Raw genomic sequence first — 16699 nt, forward strand, 5'->3', positions numbered from 1 at the left:
ACCCCTCCGCTATCCAACACTTTCCCTACTGTTACACTTATTGGGGTGGGAATAATAAATGTTACCCCTCCGCAATCCATCACTTTCCCTACTGTTGTACTGACTGGAATAGGGATATTACATTTTACCCCTCTGCAATCTCACACTTTCCTTACTGTTGTAGTGATTGGGGTGGAAATAGTAAATGTGTCCATCCGCACTCCAAGAGTTATGCTACTGTTGTACTGGCTGTACTTATCCACAATCCAATGCTTTTAATACTGTTGCATTTATCGGAGGAAGATTTGTAAATTGTAACAAGTTTTATTATTTTTGCATTGTGTGACGAGGGAGTACTACCTCTTTTTATATATTAATGTGTGTAGTTTGGTATAAATTGTAGTAGAAATAGTATATGAATTAAATGTAATATTTTATCATGTATTTTATGCTGTTATAATTTATATTATTATGTTTTTGTTTATTTAAAATTGTAATTATTAATATTTGTATTATGTTAAATAATTTTTGGTATATTTAAAGAATTTAGAGTTGTTTAATTTTTCATTTAGTTTTTTTCAAAGATTTTTTGTTAATGGTATTTGTATATGTATATTTATTTGTTTTTTATAATATTTTTAAATTATAATAATTTTAAATTATTAATTTAAGTTTTTTTATAAGTAGACATATGTAAGTATATTTTAAATATTATATATGTGTATTTACTTTTTGTAAATTAAGTTTATTTGTTCTATTTGTTAAGATATATGTTAAATATGTTTATCTTTTTAATATATTTAATATTTATTATTTTATTGTATATATTTAAAATTCGATATTTTATGCAACTATATTAATGACAGCAATATGTTTTTTCAATATTTTTGTACTTGTCATTATAAGTATAGGATGTTGATATTTTTGACATCGATATTTTGGTCACAATATTTTTGCATGGGGATATGTTGAGCGTTGATATTTTGACGGTATGCTGGATTTTTCAGGGACTGACCATGTGGAGGCCTCCTGGATTGCTTCTGAGTCCTCAGCCTAATTGTGGGCGCCATAGATCTGGTCTTGGGAATCGTTCTTCCCACAGTATACCTTCCAACCAGGCCCAGGCTGTGTTGGGCTCATCGCAAATTTTTTTTTCCATCTAGAATATTAAGGGGTCGATTCCGATACCGGCGGCAAAACGAACCGACCGACATGGACCCGGACCAAATACCAACCGATACGGACCAGCGCCGTACGACCCGTGCAGTACGATGCAACGCAAGTGAATTACAACCGACACGTATGGAATACAAGCCGTATGACCGAGCCATAGGGAAAATAGTGATCCAGCCGGAAAACCGACGCGATTTTCACCGACCGACATGAACCCGGAATCAACCCGACCGACACGTACCCGCGATGTCCGATACGCGCAGTACTATGCAATGCGTGTAAAACCAGACCGACTCGCACTGAGACCAAGCCGCATGACCGACACGCACAGACAACCGGGCACACAAGCAATAGAGACCACCGCGACCAACACGTATCAAACACAGAAGATAGACAGCGTGAACGAGGCGGAGAAGCCCGCACGAGACAACAACAGCGTCCGTTTCCGTCACATGAACGTCTCCTTCATGCCTACAAAACCCAAAGGAAAAAAGACAAAAAAAGGACCAAACAAGCAATGACAAAGCCAATAAATAGCAATTAAAAAAAACTGGGACAAAGACACACCCACAACTCCAACTATATAAAGGACTACAATCACTACCATCATCCCTTGCAAACAGGAGACACAGCCAGCAGCAAACACCATCACACAGCAACCACAGACACATTCACAACTCACACATCACACAACCCACACACCATCAGCACCTCATCCTAAAGCACACACACATACACCCAGCAAAACCAACACCAACCCCCATCACTTGCACCCTCATACACATCCCTCACCACCACCACCCATCACCATGCCCCCAAAGAAGAATCCACTGTTCACAGATAGTGAGTTACAAGTGCTGGTAGACAAGCTCATCAGAGTAGAGCCACATTTGTTTGGTACATTGGTCCAAAGGACCCCCATGTCACAGAAAACCAAGATGTGGGAGAGGATTGTGGACAAGGTGAATGCACAAGCACAAGCAAGGTGCACAAAGGACGATATCCAGAATAGGTGGTATGACGTGCACAGGAGGGTCAAGAAACTCATCGAAAAAGATCACGCCCTGAGTCAGTGCACCGGCGGTGGCCCTCCTGCCAAACCAGTATACTTCAGGACCTGGGAGGAGAAGGTGCGGGACATCCTACCACCAGAGAGTGTCCATGGCCTAACAGACATCCCAGAGTATGGTGAGTACACAACAACATACCCAAGAGTGTGTGGCAAGCGGACAGTAAAACCATGCAGCGCAAGCAAAGCTACAGTAACCAGTAGATAATCAACCCAAGATGTGTTTGCCAGTCAGACAAACACAATACCTGCCATCTCATAGTGACTTGAAACTGTGTCATGACATGCACCAAACCTACCAAAAAATAGAGCAAGGCAGTGGTACAAAGCCAAATAAACACTGTCAGACAGTTTGCCACCACAAACACACTACCTCACAGTGCAGCTGACTGACAGGAAGGAATAGTGGGTATGCAAGTGAAGAGAGTGTATCCCAAAGCATGATGGGGCCTGTAGTCACAGATAATGCTCCCCCTCCTGATTGGCCCATCAAGACCTCTCTGAAACATGCCCATATCACAGGGAGTGGAAAATGACTGACAAGATGGCTGACACTGGCTCCTGCTGTGGGGAGCACAAGGCCCTGCTAGGGGTTGTGTGCAAATCAGAAGCAGGACACCACTGACTGACATCCTGAAAGACAACTTGCACGCCCTACAATGGAAGCACGTTTCATGATGGGAAGGAGGACTGACAGCCCTGACCATACTTACCAGCATGTAGAGACACCCCCCTCACACAAACTCCACACAACTCACCGGGTACAATGCATTGACACACACCTCATTGAAATATCAGCAAAAGATACCCCGTTCTGGGTGCTGCTGTGTGAAGCACAGGGGCTCTCTTTGGACTTGTAGCCAAACAAGCACCAGGATTAAACAGTCAGCCATCTTGCCATTGCTGTCACACACCCTCACAGGGAAGCAGAGTCAAGAGGAAGGAAGTATGGGTTTTCTGGGAAGGGGGTGTAGCCAAGAGTATGATGGGAGTCGCAGTCACAGACAATCTACACCCACCCACATGGCCCAGCAAGCTCACACTGAACCATACTCGCCTCACAGGGAGTGGGAAGGGACTGACAAGATGTCTGACACTGGGCTCAGTTGTGGGGAGCACAAGGCCATGCTGGGAAATAGCCAACAAAAATATCAAACTCTGTCCGTGACAAGCTGGGAAAAAGCAGTGTACAGGCAGGCATCTGTTCGAAAAGTAGAAAATGTCATGTTTGTGAACCATCGATGCATGTAGAAACATAACTCACATTGTGTGTCTCCTCCAAACACAGGTGGTGCTCGGCACCCAGCACCAAATGATTAGGATTCCCAGTCCCAGACTCTGGCGGACACTGAGCTCTCTGGTCTGACTCTCTCTCTGTCCTCTTCGGATGATGACAACCAACCTGGCCCCTCCAGTGTGAGCCATCATGCAGCACCAACAGCATCAACATCTGCACCCCCTGTACCCATGCCTCCAGCATCTGGACACCGACAGGACACCCCCGCCAACACGGACAGACCAAGGCCAATCAACACCCACAGCAGAGGGACACAGGACCCCCCGGAAGCTACAGCAAACACCACCAGCAACACCACCCAAGGGGTCCCAGTGTCACCTGTGCGTCTCGCCGCTGGTCCTGCCCGTGTGGATAGGGGTGCTGGGAGGGGTGGGAGGCAGAGGGTGCGCCTTGCAGAGGGGTCTGGACTGCATGATGACCCCCACCTGGCACGCATCATAGATGCGTACCAGGATAGCACCGGAGGATTTGGCCAGGTAATGGGGATCCTCAAGGACATGCAACACGAGCAGGTCGCCCGCCATGCCCGCATGGAGGCCAAGTGGGATAACATTACTGCGGTGCATCGGGACATACTCCAATGCCTCCGCCAGATCAACACCAACCTGTCCACACCTCCCTGTGTGGCCACAACATCTGTCACAACACCATCTGCCAGCACCACAGGGAGGGAGGAGGACTCTGGCAGAGAGTCCCCTGCACCGCAGAGGCCTGCACCTGAGGATTTCCCCCCGCGGAAGAAGAGGGGTCATCCGAAGAAGGACATGTGAGAGGCAGATGTCCCAGCACATCCCCCAGGGCCTATAAACCTGTTCTGGACAATGTTCTTTGTACGCAACCCGTTCACCTTGTCCAATCGCACACAACTCGCCCACATGACATGGAGGGTTCATGTTGGGCCAATGTAGCAGATGACTGTGGACTTTACTCTGGACATTTCAGCTACCAGCACTTACAACTCTAATGTGAATTTTGGATTCCAAAACCCATGTACAGCACCCACCTTCCTGTGCACTTCCCTCACACATGTTTGAAAATAAACTCACCAGTACACAATACTTGCCTCTGTTGTGATTCCAACTTGTCTTGTTCATGGAGATGTCGATCTGCTACACAACACAGTGCATGCCGAATACTGTAACAATGTTACCAACATAAGGTGAGTCATGGTGATGTGACACATGTGAGGGAGACACAACACTATGGCACCACAACACATACTCACCATGGCCATGTTACTCCTCCCACACAATGATGTTGACCTGAAACACATTGCCATGCACAAACACAACACCAACCCCAGTCAGTGGTAACAAGTCCACAGGTGAGTTAAGCAGATGTCACTCAGATGTGGGAAGACAGACAACGCACATAATAAAGCGTAGCACAGATTTTTACACATCAGCAACACATTTATTCCACAATAGTTGCACGGTAATCCCACGTAACAGTGGACACACGCTCACAAAGTGTTGGAGAATTGAAGTCCAGGGATGTGTGGTACATCAATTGATGGGAATTGACAGCTTCCACACTGGTGTTGGCTTCTGGGTGTTGGGGGTCAGTGTTGACCAAACAACAGGCAAAGTACCCTGGGAAGGACAGACACAAGACGCAGTCAAAAGCACAGAAGAACAGGAGAGAAATGCAATACACATGCACAAAACATGTCGCAAGAAACCTACACAAAAACAAGTTAGCAGTACTACCCTATTGTGGAGTACACACCACCTGAATGAACACATCACTGCACGCATCCAGTCAAGTGGCACACAGACACACTCATACAGCAACAGAGCTGCCACAACACATTTCAGGCTACCTCCATACATTCACATAACAACCCTTGAAACTCACATTCAGGTGAAGAAGTTGTTGATGAGCTGTGAGCGGACGTCACCCTCATCCTCATCATCACTGGCATCTTGGCCCAGGCCGGGACCCTCCACAGGTGCCGGAGGTTGGTCATCGCCATCATCATCCAGGATGAGAGGCACCTCCTTCCGCACTGCCATGTTGTGTAGCATGCAGCATACAAGGATTATTTTGCACACCTTTGCAGGCTCATATGGGAGGGTCGCTCCGGTTTTGTCCAGGCAGTGAAAGCGGCTTTTCAGGAGGCTGAATGTCCGCTCAATCGCCCTCCTGCTCCGACCATGTGCCTCATTGTAGCGCAGCTCAGCTGGTGTCACAGGGTTCCTGAGGGGTGTCAGCAACCACAGCATGTTGGGGTATCCGGAGTCATCTACACACACAAAAATGAACAAGTAGCTGAATTTTGTAGGAGTGTGGAATACAACATTGACAAACACACACAATGTTGAGCTGGCATCTGTGACATCAGCATTGCAATGCGGCTACTCCTCATAATGTAGGCATCGTGCGCAGAACCAGGGAACCGTGCACACACATGTGTGACAGACATGTCAGCAAGAGCATTGATCGAATGGTAGTGCTTCCTGTTCCGGTATGCCTGCTCATGTGCCTGTGGTGGTATCAGGGCCACATGTGACCCATCAATAGATCCGATGACGTTCGGCATCCTCCTCAGTGTATAAAAGGCATCCTTTATCTCAGGGAGTTCAGCTGGGCTAGGGAACTTGATGTAAAGGGGACGCGCTATTTGCATCGCTACTAACGCCGTGAGGGGAACGGCCGGATCCTTCCTGTGTCCTGTGTCCACTGCCTCACTGCCTGCCTTCCACAACCGACGCGGTCACTGCCGTGAGGGCAATGGCATCGCGACTAAACTACGATTCCCAGGGGCCAGCGCGCCGAGCACGCACCAGGCGCCACTGGAGGGCGCCAGAGCCCCATAAAAACAACGTGCGCCTCCCGCAGCGCGGGACGCGCTATTTGCATCGCTACTAATGCCGTGAGGGGAACGGCCGGATCCTTCCTGTGTCCTGTGTCCACTGCCTCACTGCCTGCCTTCCATGACCGACACGGTCACTGCCGTGAGGGGAACGGCATCGCGACTAAACTACGATTCCCAGGGGCCAGCGCGCCGAGCACGCACCAGGCGCCACTGGAGGGTGCCAGAGCCCCATAAAAACAACGTGCGCCTCCCGCAGCGCGGGACGCGCCATTTGCATCGCTACTAACGCTGTGAGGGGAACGGCCGGATCCTTCCTGTGTCCTGTGTACACTGCCTCACTGCCTGCCTTCCACGACCGACGTGGTCACTGCCGTGAGGGGAACGGCATCGCGACTAAACTACGATTCCCAGGGGCCAGCGCACCGAGCACGCACCAGGCGCCACTGGAGGGCGCCAGAGCCCCATAAAAACCTATGTGCGCCTCCCGCAGCGCGGGACGCGCGCGGGCTCGCCCGGGCCAAGCCCTGGCCAAGGGCGGGCCCGTCCGTGCCTGTCAGGGACCAACAGGGGCCGGGCTGGGCCTACCCTCTAATCTTCTCGCCGTGAGCGACTAAGCGGACGACGCAGTGACTGGTACTCGGCCTTGGACCTGCACTTGCAGAAGTAAGCTTGCGGGAAGTGAGTGTTTTAGCCTCGTACATTGACATTGTTGTCCTGCCACTGTTAAACGTCTAATTATGCCCAAAAGGAAGCTAAAGCACTCAACAACTACTTCTAAGGTTGAGACCAAGTTATCGGGTCAGACTTCTTTATTGTCGTATCTTACGGGGGCTATGGGGGAGATTGAGGAACAGATTAATACAGTGGAGGAAACACTATCGAAGTGTATGCTGGGCGCAGTGAGGGAGGAGGGATGCTTAAACGCCGATACCCCCCAACTACAATGTAAAAACGATCCACCCCTGGGACATCCAAATGCCTCCATACAGAATATTTCAACCCAGAGTGACCTGAGCGAGCCAGTAGAGGATACACAACCTCCCTTGAAACGCTCCAAAAATCCTGGCAGTCCAGAGACCACCACTATACATAATTTGAAAGGGAAAGGGGCGGGGAGGTTTAAAAAGAGTTCACAAGATAAGAAAAGGGCACCCCAGATTAAATCACTACTGCATAAGTCAAACATTGGTAATAACAGAGGGGCTACAAAGAATTGTACCATGAATGCCCAGCTATTGACTCAATCCTTGGCACTTGATAAAATTGCTAAAAGCATAGTTGAACTGCATACATATATCGAGAATGCATTGGGGACACTAACCAAGAGAGTGGCAAACTTGGAGGGGTCCTTGACAGCCAAGCATTCTACCTATATCCAGGGGAAAGTAATACAGGCAGAGGAAAATTTGATCTCAATTGGCCCGACAAGTTCGAGTAATATGGTAACCCCAAACATAGCGCCCAGGGATGGCACTTACGGTTCCCTTATCTCTGGATATAATGTTGTCCTGGGTGCCCAAAATGTATCCTCCGAATCAACCAATAGAGTGGGAGAGGAAAATAGACTTAAAAACAGTTTGGAGGATCATCATAGGGACTGGAGGACACCCCAGGAACCTCAAACTCACACTTGTCTTGAATTACCTCCTGAAGCCACACCTTATGTGGTGATACTGGCCAACGTTCCAGTTTTAAGGTCACTGGAACCAGAATCCTGGCAAGAACTCCGTAATAAATCCCTCCATTGGTTAGGAAGGCACACTGGTCTCACGGATGTGCTATTTAGGCATTTTAAAATGAAAGACGGGTTGCATGGGTGGGTAAAGAAAGGAAAAAGTCTCAGGGCGATTGTGTTGTTCTGACGTTTAGCGATCCGAGACTTGTGTTTACAATATTAAATAGGTTAGAAAATGCCTTTCCCACTAATAGTGCAATCAAGGTATACCCTTTGGGAGCCTTTTACCCTCCACATGCAGGCACACATAGCTTAATTGGAATTCATCCAAATAAGGCCCTTGACAATAGAAAACATGCAAACATGGACCCTGACAATAGAAGACGCACATGGGACTTGTACAAGGGACACTCGGGGGGTGCGGGCATCCCACTTTACAATCACTATGAACCCCTAACAGGGATGGAAGAAGTGGATTGACCTCTTGTTACGACAGAGAGGTCAATCAATCAATCAATCAAAGCATTTGTATAGCGCACTACTCACCCGTAGGGTTTTAAGGCGCTGGGAGAAGGGGGTCCGCTACTGCTCAAACAGCCAGGTCTTGAGTTGCTTCCTGAAGGAGAGGTGGTCTTGGGTCAGGCGGAGGTGGATGGGGAGGGAGTTCCACGTCTTGGCGGCCAGGTAGGAGAAGGATCTTCCTCCCGTTGTGACCCTTCGGATGCGGGGAACGGCGGCAAGGGCGTGGCTGGTCGATCTTAGCTTGCGGGTGGGTGTGTAGAAGGTCAGAGGCCAAGGGAAACATGGCCATGACCGTGAAGAGCGGGAGCCGCCTATCCAGCACAGTATTAAAAACTTTCTGCATGGACACAGCGGATCCCGTCTCAACTAAAATTATAACTATGGAAGAGGATAGTGGTAATGCTCTTGTAAAAAGTTTAAATCTAAAGGGCCAAACTGATCTTAATATCTCATCCACTCAAATGACAAAAAGAAGAGCAGCATGTAGACAAAATCCTGAAAATACCTGTAAAATATTAACGTGGAATATTGCTGGCCTAGGAACTAAAGTGAAAGATCCCCAGTGGCTAACTTATATTAATAATTATGCTATTGTCTCCTTACAAGAAACTTGGGCGATAGAAGAGATGCATATTATTGGCTATCAAACCTTTAGTATACCTGCGTGCATTAGTAATCAAGGGTGAAATAAAGGAGGCCTATGCACCTACGTATCTAACTCAGCCGGCATCTCACATATGAAAGTTAGAGAAACCTCTATATACTATCAAATCTTGTCACTAAAACTACCTGGGCCGAGGGACGTAGTCTTAATAAATTTATATAACAACATTCCTAAAGTGCAACAGTTGAATGTTCTATCGAACCTAGGCACTTCCGTAAAAAATTTAGAAGAAAATTCAAAGGGAGATATGCATATCATCTGGTTAGGCGATTTTAATTGTTCTCTGTGTCAGTTTAGCGAACAGGGCATCTGTGGGCTGGGTAACGACACCAAAGCTGCTCTTTCACACTTTGCTCATACTTCGCTGGGAGACCTATTGAATGATATTGCTTTCCAATCTGATCTTGGATATGCTAACGAATCATGTCTGACCCCCACCCTGTTTCAACCTACATACAACGGAAGGGGATGTAATTCAATCATTGATTTCGTTTTAACATCCAACAGGTACTCCCGTAAAGTACTTTCTTGTAAGACTCTTGATCTCCTCATGAGTGATCATTACCCTATCTGCCTGGATCTCGTACTAAATGGACAGACGAAAAAAATTGACAGGAATTCTACATACAATAGTGACATATATCTCGCCAGTACAAATGGTTATAGGTTAAACTGGACCAAAGTGGATCCTGAGGCATTCCTCCAAGGCCTGATTATTAACAGCAGAGAGGATATAATTACATGCTTGTCACAGGACAGGGAAGACAAGGACATAATTAATGCTTTTATGAACATTGTAGATGAGGCCAGGAAGCTCCTAACAAGGAAAAAACGCCATGGTAATGAAATTTCCCCGGGCTGGTTCGATAAACAATGCACGAAGGCTCATACTCAATTAAAAAAGGCCTTGCATAACACACCGAGGTGCAGGAACGAAATAAGGAAGTCAAGATCCCTATACCAGCAAGCACAAAAAAAGCGTAGGGCATCTCTAAAAAAGGAGCTATGGGCAGCCTTACATGAGGCCTGCATGAATAAAGATAATATTGGCTTCTGGAGAGCGGTTAATGCCCCTTTCTTTGATAACAGAGAGACCGACATTGTAGATATGGCGATCAGTGGTGATATGTGGGTAGACTTCTTCTCGGGTCTCTACGGGGAAGAGCCCCCGGATGATAGTACCCGCGATACAACCACACATGGAATGGATGTTTTTATGGATTGTTGGCCATTTCCTTTAAATATTAACATTACATTAGAGGAAGTCACTAAGGCTATAATCGATATTGCCCCTGGAAAAGCACCAGGCCCCGATGGCATTCCGGTGGACGCCTACAAATCTAACTTAGGCTTGTGGGCTCCACTTTTAACAAATGTACTAATCAGTTGCACCCCCCACGGGCCAATTCCCACATGGGCAGACGCCATAGTGATACCAATATTTAAGAAAGGGAACAGGAATGAGCCAAAGTGCTATCGCCCAATATCCCTATTGGATGCTTTTATGAAAATAGCAGGCAGGGTCATTTTAAATAAGCTGGAGACGTGGGTCCAAGAGACAGGTGTTTTATCAGTGTTCCAATATGGCTTTAGACCAGGCCTAGGGACGATAGAACAGGTTCTGAACTTGTCCTTGATAATTGATAAATACACCAAAGCTAAGCAAGGTAATCTTTTTCTTACTTTCGTGGATTTAAGCCCCGCGTTTGACTGTGTTAAACATGCCATGCTATGGGACACCCTTAAACATCTGGACTTGGACCCGTCCCTGTTGTCGTTCATAAGGGAACTATATAGGGGGGCAGGTGCAAGGGTACAGTTTGGGAATCAGGGAGAATGCTCAGCCAGGTTTCCCATAAGCAGAGGGGTAAGACAGGGGTGCATTATTTCCTCCCTACTCTTCTCCCTCTATATAAACAACTTGGGACAGTACCTGAGTGAATTCCAGCATGATTATCCATCTATCAAGGGCATTCCCGTTCCCATCCTACTGTACGCAGATGACGCAGTTATCATGTCACGGACACAAATGGGCATGCAAAAGTCGTTTTTTAATTTTGTAACCTTTATGTCCGAGCGGGGTTTAAATGTTAATATTACTAAGACCTTTACTATGAGCTGTGGGCTAAAAACGAAAAAGTCATGCGTTGTTTTTATTGATGGCAAAAAACTTTCAACTACAGACAAATTTTCATACTTAGGCCTAACTGTGGATAGGGGGGGCTCCTGGGTAACAGCTACAAATAATAGAAAGCTGGCCATGATGAGAGCTATGGGAGCTGTCACTAATTTTGCTAAAAAACTAGGTGGGAGACCTGTCCCAGAATTATTGACTATTTATAAATCCAAATGCATCTCAACGGGCACATATGGGGCAGGTATATGGGGCATTGAAAACGTGGACTATTTACAACGTTGTGAAAATTCTTTCCTGCATTACCTATTGGTGGTCCCTAGCTCGACAGCCACCTATTTGTGCCATAGGGAACTTGGCCTAGCATATATTTCTGACATTATAAAGATTACTCCTCTCTTGTTATGGCATAAAATATGGGTCTCGAGGGAGACGGGTTTCAACAGGGATGTGATAACAGACTGTTTAAATCTGAACGGGGTGGCAAAACTACCATGGTTTAGTTTTATAAAGAACATGACACAGGCGATTGGCCACCCTGAATACTTTTACAACCCCAGTTGCCTGGAATCCGTCTCCAGGAAATCCCTTAAGACACACTGCATGAAACATCTAGAGAATGAACGCTGGACCATGGAGAGCAAGAAGAAAACTGTTATGGCAAACCACCTGATGTGTACCTCTATAGGTCTACAACCCTACCTAATAGTGGTACAAAGCAGCTTTGCTCGTATGCTTCTCGCCCGTTTACGCAGTGGGTCTTTTTTGAGGTTGGTTACTTTTCCGGAGGCCAATGACTGGTCTAAACGTCATCCAATATGCCCCTGTGACGACACTTCCATCTTGACGACTATGCACTGCACTTTGTTTTGTAAATATTATGCTGTCCCAAGGAAAATATTTTTATTGCCTATACTGAGAAGCTGGAAGCTAAAACAATGTAGAATAGCCTTCCTAAAATTACAGATGCTGGAAAATGAACTAGAGCTATCTCCCATCTCCTCTTTTTTAAAAACCATTTTAAGATTTCGAAATACTATGTGAAAAGGAAAAAATTTGCAAATATTTGGCGCGTCACCAACTCTCTGTTTTTTAAATATGTATCTTTGTTTTTATAATTGATTGTATTTTTTAGCTGTGCATTGAATATCGTTTAACCTTGAATAATTGTACATATGACTAAATGTGTTTTACCTTGTGCTTTCATGATTTTATGATCTAAAATCGAATAAAGCTATTTTTGATTTGATTTGATTTGATGTAAAGGTCTAGGAAATGCAACATCCCCTACAAGACATCGCGTAGCCCCAGACTAAACATTGTTTGTGACATACCACCAGCAGTAGCCACAGTGTACTGGAAGGTACCAGTAGCAAAGAAGTGCAGGGCTGCCATCACCTTCACCTCTGGGGTCAGTGCTGTAGGGTATGTCCGGCCAGGTAGCAGATGTGGCGCCAACTGCTCTGCCAACTCCTCAATCAGTGGCCTGGTGAAGCGGTACCGTCTGATGCAGTCGCATTCCTGAATGGTTGCAAGGTCTGAGAATGGGCGATGGACAGCTGGTGCCCTGCAGTACAGAGATGCACAAAGGAAGATTGTCAGTTTATCCACCCATGTGGCCATGACCAGGCTCAATCGCACATGATAGATCATGACATTACACAATGTACTGAGGTGTGTGCAGCTGTGCATGGACACATATGTCACCTACATGACCACCGCCTCACATCTCAATTCCACATGTCCACATGAGTCCCATGTAGTGCAATGGCCAATCATCTGGCTGTGTCAACCAACCTATGTACTGCTGCAACGTTCCAAACACACACCTTAGTGACAAGTGAGGCCTGATGTCTCCCAGGCATCACAGATCTTTGCCATGCAGAAACCCAGGGTCCCTATATTGCCACATCGACACTGGCATGGACATAGCATATCACGTACACACCACAAGGCAAGCGTAAGTCCCACAGGTAGTGGCCACTGTTGTTCCTGCCGGCTCTACATGTACGTCTCTTAGACACACACACACCATCAAGGTTGATGCATATACCACATGGATGTGGAGACTGTCACCCATTGGGCACAATTGATCAGACACATCTGAGACACAACATGCACACAGACTGTGGGTGCACATCAGTATTGTGGCTACAGGTCTCACTGTTACGTACATGCCATCACCCCCTGGACTCAGGGTGTATGTGACATGCCCCAAACATATCCAATATGAAACTGTGTCCGTGACTCATGCCCATTACTGTACAATTGCACATCACAGTGGGAATGTGCCCAGCACACAAAGGATTCTGCCCCCATGTACACGTGCACAGCCTGGGAGTGGCTGCACAAAAGTGCCACCCAACAAACCATATGTGCCCCCACCCAAACACCCAGGGAATGCAGCCTTACATGCCATGGGACACTGTGTGGCCAATGCTGTAGTGTGATAGGTGTGCACAGGTGTCCCTGGCCAGTAAATGTGTGTTGCATCCGTAGAATAGTCACACCAATGAGGTCCGACGCGGGTGACAATACGTACGCCTTGCATGGTTCATGACCGAGCCATGCGTACGCTTTGTCATTGAATGCAATGAGGTCCGACGTGGGTGACAATGCATACGCCTTGCACGGTTCATGACCGAGCCATGCGTACGCTTTGTCACTGAATGCAATGTGGTCCGACGCGGGTGACAATGCGTACGCCTTGCACGGTTCATGACCGAGCCGTGCGCACGCTTTGTCATTGAATGCAATGAGGTCCGATGTGGGTGACAATGCGTACGCCTTGCATGGTTCATGACCGAGCCGTGCGTACGCTTTGTCATTGAATGCAATGAGGTCTGACGCGGGTGACAATGCGTACACCTTGCACGGTTCATGACCGAGCAGTGCGTACGCTTTGTCATTGAATGCAATGAGGTCCGACGCGGGTGACAATGCGTACGCCTTGCACGGTTCATGACCGAGCCGTGCGTACGCTTTGTCACTGAATGCAATGAGGTCCGACGCGGGTGACTATCATGCATATACGTCAGGCAGGCATGGTCCGAGACAGGCGTACGCCTTGGCCATTGAATCGTATGGAGATGGGTGCATGTGTATTTTCAAAATACACGTTGTACAGTCAGTTGAACGAGCCGGGCACACCCATTGGCTCCAGACTGTCATGGAGACGGATGCGGATTCAAAACTTGTAAAAGTTGTGCACTGGAAATTCAGTTGGATGCCTACAACAATGTTGCAATTTCAAGTGTTTCATGAAGGTGAAGATTTGAACGATGCGGAAGGCGTGTACGAGTCTTACATTTAAATGGATTGGCCAGATTCATAGAATGCAACCGTGTTGGACCTATCACTTTAAACACATGGCACAGATTCTCCCTCTGCAGCACAGATATAAGGCTGGCTGGCCCCCCGGGAGCTCACTTGCCTGCACTACATGCTACTGGACCACATCCCTGCTACCACTGCTGCTGTCTCTGCATCTTCTGGCTCCTGCTATGGCACGTACTCTGGAGAGGGCCCCAGCCTTCACTGAGGAGGAGAACCAGGCCCTGCTGGACGGGCTCCTTCCACAATACAGCAAGCTCTATGGGAAACCAGGGGAGCAGGTGAGTGTGCAGTCCACTGCCTTCCTAATTATGCATGTTGTCTGACTAGCAGGACTAGCAGTGTGTACACCAGTGGCAAGCATTCTCACTGACTACTTTCATCCCCCAAAGTGTGTAGGTACATGTAATGAACAGGTGTCCTGCTGCTAAAGTTCATTAGTGTAAGCTTAAACTATCCAGGCATTGTTAACATGTCAGACATGCATGTGAGTTTTCATTCCCCATGGTTGCACTACCTGTGTAATTTATTTCCCTTTGTGATGATGACATGTATATCCAAATGTGTGCTGCACAAATCTGGGGCATGTGTGTTAATGTACTTTTCACTTTGTCATCCTCACAGGTTGATGCCCACCAGAAGCAGGAGATATGGCTGACCATCGCCCGGGCTGTTCGTTCTGTGGGGGTCTACAAGCGCTGGATCCGCAACTCCCAGAAGAGGTGGCAGGACCTTCGGGGCTGGACCCGGAGGATAGCTAGAGTCCAGCTGAAGCTGTCACCTCCGCGCAGGAGGGGCGGACACTGGACCCTGACCCCCCACATGCTCTGGATACTGGCGGTGGTCTTCCCAGACCTGGATAGGCAGATGAAGGCCAGACAGCAGCAGGAAGGGGGTAAGTCCAGGCCTAATCTGTGTACTATGTCTGACATGCTAATTACAGTCTTTTGGCCTGGTCACACTTCTACATTAAGTAGGTCTTGTAGTCCAATACTCAGGTCCCTCAATTGTGTGATGCACCCTCCTCATCTGTTCCACAGGTGTGGCCCCTACAGTCTGTTGCTTGTGTCACTAGGGCACTCTGTCCCTTCAGTCAGCTATGCTTCAGCTACCGGACAGCATCTGTTCCCGTGACTCTGTTGTGTGTTTCATGGGTGGGTCAATTGTTTACACAATGCCTGAGATCTGACATGTGATCTGTGTGTGCCCTTGAGATGTGTTCCAATTGCTGGTCTGACTCCCCACATGTGGCTGGGGTATTCCAAACAAATCCATGCAGCAGGGGACTCCAATTTTGTGGCCTCAGGAGTATGTATCTCAAGTATGTCACACTTGCTTAGCCACCTGACTACTGTCCAGGGCCAAGCACTGTTTCATGTAGACCTGGCCAGTCATGGCTCGTCAAGGGCATTTAGAAACACTCTGTAATCCCACTCCGGTGTATCAAATAACAGGTTGTGCTTAGTGACATGTGCCCTCAGGTGTCTGCCTCTGTGTCATTAGGGTGTGGCTTGTCATTACGCACAACTGGGGTGTCCATGATTCAGAGGGTTAGCATGACATCTGAGATGTGACTGTGAGAGACAAGACCCGTATGACATGTAGGTGTGTGATCATCTGACAGCGCACAATGGTGTATGCAACTGTGTCCTTCATACAGCTGAGTTACATGTATGGCAGACTGTGATGTGTTAATGTACAGGGAATTGGGTTTGCAGAGACTCATATGTCTGAGTTGCATGATGTGGGGTCTTCTGGGTCCTGTACATGTTGTTTGCAGGGGATGGGCAAGTGCGCCGGTCATCTGCAGAGTTAGCTTTACCCCTGAGCTAGGATTGTGAGTCAGTGCATATTGTTGTTGTCTGGATGCCCTGCCCCTGTGACAGGAGGCAGTGTTGACTGACTTTCAGGGCATCCCAGTGCCATGGCATTTAACTTGCTATGAGTGATCCTACATTGTGTTCAAGTGTGCACCATGCACCCCATTGTGGCATTGCCCATCAGGTCATGAGAACATCATAGTGTGTGTTGCTGG

The sequence above is a fragment of the Triturus cristatus genome, chromosome 10 (genome assembly GCF_964204655.1).
Source record: "Triturus cristatus chromosome 10, aTriCri1.1, whole genome shotgun sequence".
Taxonomy (NCBI): domain Eukaryota; kingdom Metazoa; phylum Chordata; class Amphibia; order Caudata; family Salamandridae; genus Triturus; species Triturus cristatus.